The sequence below is a fragment of the Globicephala melas genome, chromosome 1, assembly GCF_963455315.2.
Source record: "Globicephala melas chromosome 1, mGloMel1.2, whole genome shotgun sequence".
Taxonomy (NCBI): domain Eukaryota; kingdom Metazoa; phylum Chordata; class Mammalia; order Artiodactyla; family Delphinidae; genus Globicephala; species Globicephala melas.
Window position 1 is genome coordinate 23,595,204 of NC_083314.1, and position 10,892 is coordinate 23,606,095.

At 38.0% G+C, this 10,892-nt stretch overlaps 1 long non-coding RNA gene across 2 annotated transcripts in view; it reads right to left on the bottom strand.

Moving 5' to 3' along the window:
* LOC115859480 (uncharacterized) overlaps positions 1-10,892 on the bottom strand; it is a 42,752-nt gene that overhangs the window by 31,604 nt on the left and 256 nt on the right. Inside the window, exon 1 of one of the 2 annotated variants that reach the window (XR_009565032.1) lies at positions 10,730-10,829. The exons of the other annotated variant lie outside the window; for it this stretch is intronic. This is a non-coding gene — a long non-coding RNA (uncharacterized lncRNA). Of the gene's footprint in view, positions 1-10,729; positions 10,830-10,892 lie in introns of those variants that run through there. 2 annotated transcript variants of the gene reach the window in all.

Consider the following 10,892-nt stretch of genomic DNA (forward strand, 5'->3'; position numbering starts at 1 on the left):
TTTCCGGATGAGATTGGTGGTGATATTAAAAATTTGTGTTTTTTATAGTGTAAAATGAAGTGTGTTAATATTTGGAAGATCTGCATAATCAGTGAACCAATGTTTTTCTAAATGGTCAATACATGATGTTATAAAATCATGCATGGGTAAAAGGATCCATTAAAGTTCAAGAGAGATCAATGCATTTTAATGTAACAGATATGAAAAGTTATTGATATCATTTCAGACTCCACTCTGCAACTATAAGAAATTACAATTGTTAAACTTAGCATAGTATCAGAATAATCCACAATGATCTGAGAAGGCTATTGAAACATTCTTACGTTTTCCAACTTTAAATCTATGCAAGGTCAAATTTTCTTCGTATACTTCCACCAAAGCGGCATATCACAAAAGATTGAATGCAGAAGCAGATGTGAGGATCCAGTTGTCTGCTTATAAGCCAGACATTAAAGAAATTTGCAAAAATGTTGTATTAGTTTTCTCTTGCTGTTATAAAAAATTACCGCAAACTTAGTGGCTTAGTAATACATGCTTATTACCCTACAGTTCTGTAGGGCAGAAGTCCAACACACGTCTTACGGGACTAACAGGTGTTACAGGGCTGTGCTCCTTTTTCGAGGCTCTAATGGAGAATGTGTCTCCTTGCCTTTTCCAACTTGTAGAGGCCACACTCTTTCTTTGGCTTGAGGTCTCTTTCCTCTATATTCAAAGCCAGCAACACTGCATTTCCCTCTGACTCTTCTTTAGTTGTTGCATCTCCTTCCGACCACAGCCAGGAAAGGTTCTGCACTTTTAAGGATTTGTGCGACTAAGCCCACCTGGACAATCCAGGAAAACTCCCCATCTCAGGGTCCTTAACCCTAGTCACATTTACAAAGTCCCTTTTGCCATTTAAAGTTAACATATTCACAGGTTCTAGGGAATAGGGTATAGACTTCTTTGGGGGACATTATTCTACCTCCCACAAATGTAAAACAGTGCCACTTTTCTCGCTAATTTTTTGCAGTAACATATAGTTATTTTTCATTAAAATGTTATGTTAATATGTCATTGGTTATTACTTTAAAAAGAATAAATTTTTTAAATTTCTCAGTTTTAATTTCTAATACCGTAAATATTGATATAGTCCACATAAACAAAAGCTTTTTGGAGTCCTCAGTTTTGAGAGCATAAAGGGGTAGCAAAACCAAAAAGTTAGAAAATATCTAGCTTAACTTATTGAAATGGTAAAAGCAGACATTATAGGAACTCCTTTAAAATAACACAAACATCGGGAATTCCCTGGTGGTCCAGTGGTTAGGACTCGGTGCTCTCACTGCCAGGGCCCCTGGTTCAGGGAAATAAGACCCCACAAGCTGCATGGTGCAGCCAAATAATAATAATAATAATAATAATACAAACATCCTCTGAGGAGAGATGAGCCATCCTAGCTATCATGCAGAGAAAATGATGTAAATGTGAGTCATTACGTGAATTGACATAATCTTTCAGGCAACTGCTGGCAATTTCTAGACATACTGGCAAGAGCTGTTTCAGGGTGTCCTTCAAGCATCCCTTCTGTCCACAGTGTCACCCATGACTGGCAATACTGCAGATCTGTTGCCAGCAACTGGCCCATGGCTGGGTTTGATAGCTGGCAGACTGGCTCTGTCCTGAAACCCTACAGGTGAGACTATCCAATCATGGTGTATCATGGAAAGTGGCTTTGCATGGCTCGAAGGGGAGGCAAAGAAACTGTTCCAGACTTGAAAACACAACAGTCCAAAACCTATGGGACACAGCAAAAGCAGCCTTGAGATGGAAGTTTATAGCGATACAAGCCTACCACAGGGAATAAGAAAGATCTCAAATAAACAACCTAAACTTATGCCTGAAAAACTAGAAAAAAGAACACACAAAGTCCAAAGTTAGCAGAAGGAAAGAAATCGTCAAGAGCAGAGCAGAAAGAAATGAAATAGACACTTTAAAAACAAAAAAAAAGGGCTTCCCTGGTGGCACAGTGGTTGAGAGTCTGCCTGCCAATGCAGGGGACACAGGTTTGTGCCCCGGTCTGGGAAGATCCCACATGCTGCGGAGCAGCTGGGCCCGTGAGCCATGGCCACTGAGCCTGCGTGTCCAGAGCCTGTGCTCCGCAACGGGAGAGGCCACAACAGTGAGAGGCCCGCGTACCGCAAAAAAAAAAAAGAAAAAGAAAAAAAGAAACGATTAATGAAACTAAGAGCTGGTTCTTTGAAAAAACAAACAAAATTGATAAACCTTTAGCCAGACTCATCAAGAAAAACAGATTGAGGACCCAAATCAATAAAATCAGAAATGAAAGAGGAAAAGTTACAATTGACACCACAGAAATGCAAAAACTCATAAGAGATTACTATGAACAATTATATGCCAATAAAATGGACAACCTAGAAGAAATGGATACATTCCTAGAAACATACAATCTCCCAAGACTGAATCAGAAAGAAATAGAAAATATGAACAGACTAATTACCAGTAATGAAATTGAATCAGTAATTTTTAAAAAAAACCTCCTGACAAACAAAAGTCCAGGACCAGACTGCTTCACAGATGACTTCTACCAAATATTTAAAGAAGAATTAATACCAAACTATTAATGTCAAACTATTCCAAAAAACTGAAGAGGAAAGAATGTTCCCAAACTCATTTTATGAAGCCAGCATTTACCTGAAAGCAGACAAAGACGCCACAAAAAAAGAAAATTACAGGCTAATATCACTGATGAACACAGATGCAAAAGTCCTTAAGGAAATATTAGCAAGCCAAATTCAACAATACATTAAAGGGATCATACATATACCATGATCAAGTGGGATTTATCCCAGGGATGCAAGGATGGTTCATTATCTACAAATCAATCAATGTGATATACCACATTAACAAAATGAAGAACAAAAATCACAGTATCATCTCAATAGATGCAGAAAAAGCTTTTGACAAAATCCAACACCTCTTTATGATAAAAACTCTCAATAAAGCAGTTATAGAGGGAACATACCTCAACATAATAAAGGCTATATATGACAAACTAGCAGCCAACATTATACTCAAGGGTGAAAAACTGAAAATGTTTCTCTAAAATCAGAAACAAGGATGCCCACTCTTACCACTTTTATTCGACATAGTATTGGAAGTCCTAGCCACAGCAATCAGACAAGAAAAAGAAATAAAAGGAATCCAAATTGGACAGGAAGGAGTAAAACTGTCACTGTTTTCGGATGACGTGATACTATATATAGAAAATCCTAAAAACATCAACCAAAAAACTATTAGAACTAAGAAATAAATTTAGTGAAGTTGCAGGTTACACAATTAATATACTGAAAGCTGTTGTATTTCTATACACTAACAATGAACTATCAGAAAATAAAAATAAAATTAACTCATTATTGACTGGGGGATTTTTGCAGAAACTAATGCCTATGGCCGGTGATTTTTATTTTGGCCAGCCAAAAATAATTATGTTATTTCACTAACACTTTGCGGGTTTATTACATTCAACAGTTACACCTGACTCACCTGTAAAGTCTTCTAATTTTCATGAAATGTTGTCTTCAATTCACTCTTCTGTAGAAGCAAAGGAGCATTCTCCAGCACCATGAGTTTCATTTTCACTTTCTGTATCAGAATCAATCACTAAGGTTTTTTGTCTTTTTTTGGCCTAATATTCACATCGTCTGAATCAGAACTATATTCTGAAGAACTATCATCTTCTGAGACACTAGTATATATGTCACTCGGACAATCAGAGAAAGTATCTGCATAAAATTCGCCGAAAAATTCTTCCTCACTCAAAATTCTGTGATGCGTCATTTTAGAAAATTTTACATTTATAATATACACAAGGTTGGAACAAAAACCTAATGGAGCAAAATGTGAATGATAACGACAATCATGAGTTCTATAATGAACCCCTGATCAATTTTAAGTTCTAACAACTTTGCACGGTGATGTTAGTTGTATCACTCTCTAAAAACGGATTAATACATCTCTGGTCAATAATGTGTTAAGAAAACAATCCCATCTACAATTGCATCAAAAAGAATACCCAGGAATAAATCTAACCAAGGAGGTAAAAGACCTATACTTGGAAAACTATAAGACACTGATGAAAGAAACTGAAGATGACAAAGACAAATGGAAAGATATAACACGGTCATGGTTTGGAAGAATTAACATTGTTAAAATGCCCATACGCCCCAAGGCAATCTACAGAGTCCATTCAACGCCTATCAAAATATCCATGGTATTTTTCACAGAACTAGAACAAATAATTCTAAAATTTGTATGGAAACACAAAAGATCCTGAATAGCCAAAACAATCTGGAGAAAGAAGAACAAAGCTGGAGGTTATCATAATCCCTGATTTCAAACTATGTTATAAAGCTACAGTCATCAAAACAGTATGATACTGGCACAGACACATAGATCAATGGAACAGAATAGAGAACCCAGAAATAAACCCACCCTTATATGTCAATTTATCTATGACAAAGGAAGCAAGAATAAACAGTGGGGGGAAGACAGCCTTGTCAATAAATGGTGTTGGGAAAACTGGACAGCCACTTGCAAAAGAATCAAACTGGACCACCTTCTCACACTATACACAAAAATAAACTCAAAATGGATTAAAGTCTTAAATGTAAGACCTAAACCATAGGTTTTATGAAACCATAAAACTCCTAGAAGAAAACATAGGCAGTAGGCTCTTTGACATTGGTCTTAACATATTTTTTTGGATCTGTCTATTCAGGCAAGGGAAACAAAAGCAAAAATAAACAAATAGCACTACATCAAGCTAAAAAGCTTTTGCATGGCAAAGGAAACCATCAACAAAATGAAAAGGCTGCCTACTGAATGGGAGAAGGTATTTGCAAATAATACATCTGATAAGGAGTTAATATCCAAAATATACAAATATAATATATCCAAAATATACAACTCAACATCAGAAAAACAAATAACCCAATTAAAAAATGGGCAGAGGAGCTAAATAGACATTTTTCCAAAGAAGATATACAGATGACCAACACACATGAAAAGATGTTCAACATCACTAATCATCAGGAAAATGCAAATCAAAAGCACAATGAGATATCACCTCACACCTGTCAGAATGGCTATTATCAAAAAGAGAAGAAATAACAAGTGTTGGCAAGGATGTGGAGAAAAGGGAACCCTTGTGCACTGGTGGTAGCAATGTAAGTTGGTGCAGCCACTATGGAAAACAGTATGGACGTTGTTCAAAAAATTAAAAATTATTTACACTTAGGTTGCTTCCCTATCTTGGCTATTGTAAACAATGCTACAATGAACATAGGGGTGGATGTATCTTTTCGGAGTGGTGTTTTCATTTTCTTTGGATAAATACCTAGGAGTGGAATTGCTGGATCATATGGTAGTTCTAGTTTTAATTTTTTGAGGAAACTTAAAATCCCCTACACACCAAAACCTGAAGCAGAAACCACCCCTTCTGGAACCGAGGTCAGGTTCAGGAAGGTGCTTACTCATCCTTCACAAACCAGCATGTGAAAAGCAGCTGAGAGTGACAATCTCAAAGGAGAACCATGAAGGGAATTAATTCATCAAAGATTACTCAGCCACAGCCCAGCTGATGCACTGACATGGAACCTTCTAAGTGGGCTAAAGAGGGCTGCTGCATCAGGTCAGACAGACTCGAGGTCTACACTTAATTCTGCCCCTCGCTTTCCATGTATATTTGGGAAACATCTTTGTCTTTGTTGACTTCCATTTCCCCATATATAAAAGAGCAATAATAACGTTCCACCCCTCCAGAGTTGTTCTAATGGTTCAAATTAAGACAAATAAAGTGTAAAGCACGTATAAATGGGATCCAAGAACTGTCCATTCCCTATTCCTCTTTTTCTTGCCTTAAAAAGTTGACATGTCAAGAATCCAAGAAATGTACAGGTCCTGCTCTAGAGATGTTCACAGGAAGTGAGGGAGAAAAGTGGCTTGTCTGCAGTAGATGCTGTGCAAAGGAATGCTAGCAGAGAGAGGTGCATGTAGCTTAGTACAGCCAGTGGAACAATGGTGTAAGGGGAATAGGGCTGGAACAGTCTTGTGCATTAAGCAAGCTTTGGCTTAGTTTCATGTGAGGGAGTCAAAAAATAACAATGGCCTGTTGAACAAGATAAAATTGTTTTTCCCTCCCTGAGACACAGTAAGGAGGTAAGCAATTCTAAGCTAGCGGCTCCACAATCATCAAAGACAGAGCTCCCTCCATTTTATTGATTCTCCATCCTCATGGTCGTCACGGTCCAAGACGGCTGCTTGAGCTCTGGTTATCACCTCCACGTTCCAGATAGCAAGACGAATAAGAGTAAGGATGTACCTCTTCTCCTTCTATCCCATTAGTCAGAACTTACTCACACGGCTTCACCTAGAGCGATCTGTGGGATTTCTGAGTGGAGTGGTCCATGAGTAGTGGTCCACATGTCTGGGGCTCTGGGGAGAGGACTAAGTTGGAGATTCATCAACATAGAGGTGGCAGCTTAGGTCATGGGTGGATTCCTCAGGAAGAGTGTGCACAGTGAGAATAGAACTCCAGTGACGCCTGGAAGCAACAATGGGCAGAGGAGGTGAAATCCACCATGGAGAGAAATAAGGCGAGCACGGCATCAAGGAGAAAATTTTTCAGTCAATAGTGTTCAGTGGTAAAAGTCAGGCTACTTAGGAGTGATGTCATGGAAAATGGCAGACCAGGGGCTCCAAGAATCAGTACCTCCACTTAAGCAACCATTAAGCTGATAAAATCTGACAGAATCAGCTTTTCTGGAACTCTGGAATCTAATAAAAAAAAAAAAAAAACTTAGAGCAACCAGGGGAGTGACTCATGAAGAAAGAGGCTGCTATTTCAGTAAGAAATTGTTGCAGCATTTTTGCTTACCCACCCACCATCTCCCATTCCCCAGCCCAGCAGCAGCCAGGGGGACAACAGCCTGAATCCCTGCTGTGGCTTGCTGATACCAAGGTGGGCAATACAGACCTTGTTCTCAAAAATGTGGCTGTACATTTTGGCCCAGCTGGCAGGTCTGTGAGGGTGCAGAGGCTGACATTTGCTTCACCCCCCTCAGACTGGAGCAGCTTCCCAGGTGGCATCTTTTGAAAGGATTTAAAGACATACAGTACCCACAGTTGTCTGGGGCAAGCGGTGGCAGATGGGGTTAAGCAGCAGACAAACCAAAAAGCCTGGAAAGGGGAAGGCTGAGGAGGAAGATACTGGAAGAACAAGGGCTTTGAAGGGCTACTTCTTATATCAGGAAATCCAGACTACAACACACATGTCCAGGGCCAGACACATGCTCAGAAAAGACCTGAGAGGACCCTAGGCTTGCACTTTTGGCTAATCTTCCATGCAAGCAGGAAACAAAGACTAAGGCAGAGTTGCAGGTGGCCTGGTTAAGTGCAGCAGGAGAACCCAGCTCAGGGCCAATCTACAAAGACCAGGAGAGGTTTCTTCTAATTTGGGGCGGGGTGGGGGTGAACTCCAGGTATTTAAGGAAATCTGTGTCAAGTCAGTGGCTGACCAATGAGATAATGGAACAGAGACCTCAGTGACTACACATGATTGGAATACAGTCTGCACGTGGAAGCAACCTAAACATGCACGGACAGAGGAATGGATAAAGAAGATGTGGTACATATACACAATAGAATATTACTCAGCCATAAAAAAGAATGAAATAATGCCATTTGCAGCAACATGGATGGACCTAGAGATTATCATACTAAGTGAAGTCAGTCAGACAGAAAGACAAATATCATATGATATCACTGATATGTGGAATTTTAAAAGATGATACAAATGAGCTTATTTACAAAACAGAAACAGACTCACAGACTTCGAAAACAAACTTATGGTTACCAAAGGGGAAAGGGGATAAATTAGGAGTTTGAGATGAACAGATACACACTACTGTATATAAAATAGATAATCAACAAGGACCTACTGTATAGCACAGGGAACTATACTCAATATTCTTTAATAACCTATATGGGAAAAGAATCTGAAAAAGAGTGGATATATGTATATGTATAACTGAATCACTTTGCTGTACACCTGAAACTAACACAACACTGTAAATCAACTATACCCCAATATAAAATAAAAATTAAATTAAAAAAAGGAATACAGTCTGCAAAAATAGTTTGGAAATGTCACTAAACAAATGCATGATTGTAACCCTTAACAAGCAATAACGGCAAACCTTGCCAAGGGGTACAGAATCTGATTTCCAGAGCTGCCACAATATTCAAATTGTCTAGTTGTCAACAAAAAATTACAAGGCATACAAAGAAAAAGTATGACTCATTCACAGGAAAAAGAATTTGGCAGAAACCATCTCCGAGGAAGCCCAGAAATTGGACTTGCTAAGACAAAGACTTTAGATGAACTGTCTTAAATATGCTCAAATAGCTCAAGGAAACTGTGGACATAGAACTAAAGGAAACCAGAGAACAATCAATGTATAGACGAATAGAAGAGATCAACAAAGAGACAGAAATTATAAAAAGGAACCAAACAGAAGTAATTCTGGAGCTGAAATGTACAATAACTAAAATGAAAAATTTGAAAAGCTCAATAAAATTGACCAACTTTTAGCTAGACTGATAAAAAAGAGAAAAGGTATAATTAAATAATTAAAATCAGAATGACAATGGGGACATCATTATGACCCTTGAAGAAAAACAAAGAATTATAAGGGCATACTATGAACAATTATACACCAACAAATTAGATAATCTACAGAAAATGGACAAATTCCTAGAAACACACAAACTACCAAAACTGACTCAACAAGAAATAGGAAATCTGAACAAACCTATAAAAAGTAAAGGGATTGAATCAGTAGTAAGAGATCGAATCAGTGATCAAAAATCTCTTCAAAGGCAGGATCAGATGGCTTCTCTGGGTGAATTCTACAAAACCTTTAAAGAACTAACACCAATCCTTCTCAAACTCTACCAGAAAATGGAAGAGGGAATACCTCCTAAACTCACTTTACGAGTCTTTATGCTCCACATTAGGGGCTGAAATTCAACCTCTCAATAAAGTACAATACAGAAAGTTCCCAAAACAACGACAAACCTGGCTGGGCAGTCCTTTCTTGGGGATTCTGCAGAGATGACTCATACATCAGTTAGCGTTGAGTTTGTGACCCTGAAGGATCTTTACATTTTAAAGAACCTATTGTTTAATCATTGTTTCTGTTACTTGTAATTCATTTCTCTAATTTATCAAAGGTTATTATTTGGATCATTATTTTGTCTGTCAAAATGCGGACCTGCCCCATTTCCATCTTGGGTTTATTTTCATTTAAATAGCTCTTTTTAAAATTTGTTTTTTCCCATTTATCTATAGCCCAATGATTTTTGACAAGGGGGGTCCAAGACCATTCACAGGGGGAAAGAACAGTCTCTGCAACAAATGGTGCTGGGACAACTGGATAACCACATGCCAAAGAATGAAGCTGGACCCGGACCTCACACCATATACAATAATTAACTCAAAACGTATCAACAATCTAAATGTAAGTGCTAAAACCATAACACTCTTAGAAGAAAACATAGAGGTAAATCTTCATGACTTTGGATTTGACAACAGATTCTTGACTATGACACCAAATGCACAAGCAATAAAAGAAAAAATTGATAAACTGGACTTCATCAAAATTAAAGCCATGTATGCACTAAAGGATATTATCAGAAAGTGAAAAGACAACCTACAAAATGGGAGAAAATATTTGCAAATCATATATCTGATTGGGTCTGATATCCAGAATATATAAAGAACCACTTACAATAACAAAAAGATAACCCAATTAGAAATGGGCAAAGGACTTGAGTAGACATTTCTCTGAAGATATACAAACGGTCAACAAGCACAGGAAGGACACTCAACATCACTAGTTAACAGGGAGATCCAAACCAAAACCTTCATACCCATTAGGAAGGCAATAAATAATTTTAAATTTTAATGTTAAGTAACAAGTGATGGAGAATGTGGAGAAATTGGAACCCTCTGTTCACTGTTGGTAGGAGTGTAAAATGGTTCAGGCTCGTGAAAAACAGTTTGATTGTTCCTCAAAAAGTTAAAAATAGAATTTCCATATGATCTAGCAATTCAACTCCTAGGTATGTACCCCAAAGAACTGAAAACAGGTATTCAGACAAATATTTGTACACGCATGTCTACAGCAGTGCTACTGACAATAGCCAAAAGGTGGAAACAGCACAAAGGCCCATCAGTGGATGAACAGATAAACAAATTGTGGTTTATACATGCAATGGAATATTATTCAGCCATAAAAAGGAATGAAGTGCTGATACATGCCACAATGTGGATGAACCTTGAAAACATTTATGCTAAGTGAAAGAAGCCAGCTACAAAAGGTCCCATATTGTTATAATTCCATTTATATGAAATATCCAAAATAGGTAAATAGGTTGCCAGGGACTGAGGGCAGAAGGAGATGTGAAGAAACGTTTAAATGGGTAGGAGGTTTTGTTTTGGAGCGATGGAAATGTTTCAGAATTAGATAGAGGTGGCTGGGATTGTACCATACCGTGAATGTACTAAAGGCCATTGAATTGCACACTTTAAAATGGTTAATTTTATGTTGTGTGAACTTCACCTTTTTAAAATATGAAGGCACTCAGAAATATCAGATTATTGACAACTCACCCCTTGGACTCCAAATCCTGGAAACAACGTTCCAGGTCAATTCTCAGGTCATGGGTAGCAATTTCATTCCTGTTCAATTTTATCTGGTAGTTTTGAAGCTCTAGAATACAGACCAGGAAAACTCTCAAGATGTTAGCTCACCCCAGGCCACTAGAGCTCCCTT